The sequence below is a fragment of the Scyliorhinus torazame genome, chromosome 10 (assembly GCF_047496885.1).
Source record: "Scyliorhinus torazame isolate Kashiwa2021f chromosome 10, sScyTor2.1, whole genome shotgun sequence".
NCBI lineage: Eukaryota > Metazoa > Chordata > Chondrichthyes > Carcharhiniformes > Scyliorhinidae > Scyliorhinus > Scyliorhinus torazame.
Genome location: NC_092716.1, coordinates 37,025,530 through 37,026,339, shown reverse-complemented (window position 1 = coordinate 37,026,339; position 810 = coordinate 37,025,530).

Sequence of the window (810 nt, the reverse complement as noted above, 5' to 3'; positions counted from 1 at the left end):
ACCCTGTACCCTTTCCCTTAGCGGCACAAATTTGATTTGTCAGAAATGGGGCTGGGCTTCCTCATCTAGATCCCTGTTTCCCATTTTTAAAGGTCCACAGAGTCTTCCTGATTCTTGAAAATCTGGTCCTTAGTCTCCAAATCATAGGGAGTTGGTTAGGAATGTCAGGGTTTATAAACAGTTATACTTTAATCTGTCAATTTATGTCCAAGGTAGAATGGAGTTGGGGGTCTGGATGACAGCTAATTAGCATTTCTGCCTGGATACATGGCCCATGTGATTCACATTCTCGTGGAGATCGACTTTGAGAGTGGAAGAGTCCATAGCAAGTCACCACAGTGTCATCTCGTAGGATTATTAAGATGTCACTGAAGACAAGTCAGGTTGCAAGAATCTGAAAGAGCAGAGAACAACAGAGATAACTAGTCCTAATAATAATAATCTTTATTAGTGTCACAAGTATGCTTACATTAACACTGCAATGAAGTTATTGTGAAAATCTCTTTGTCGCCACACTCTGTCGGCTTTTTGGATAGACGGAGGGAGAATTCAGAATGTCCAATTCACCTAACAAGAACATCTTTCGGGACTTGTGGGAGGAAACCAGAGCACCCAGAGGAGCACGCAGACACAGGGAGAACGTGCAGGCTCTGGATACAGGCAGTGACGCAAGCTGGGAATAGAAATCGGGTCCCTGGCGCTGTGAACTGACCAGTCTTCCATTCGGTCTATCTTGTTCCCGCTTTGCTCTTTCTATCCCCTGTGGGTATATTGTCTTCAGTTTTGATCAGGCGTTGGTGCAAGGTTGGT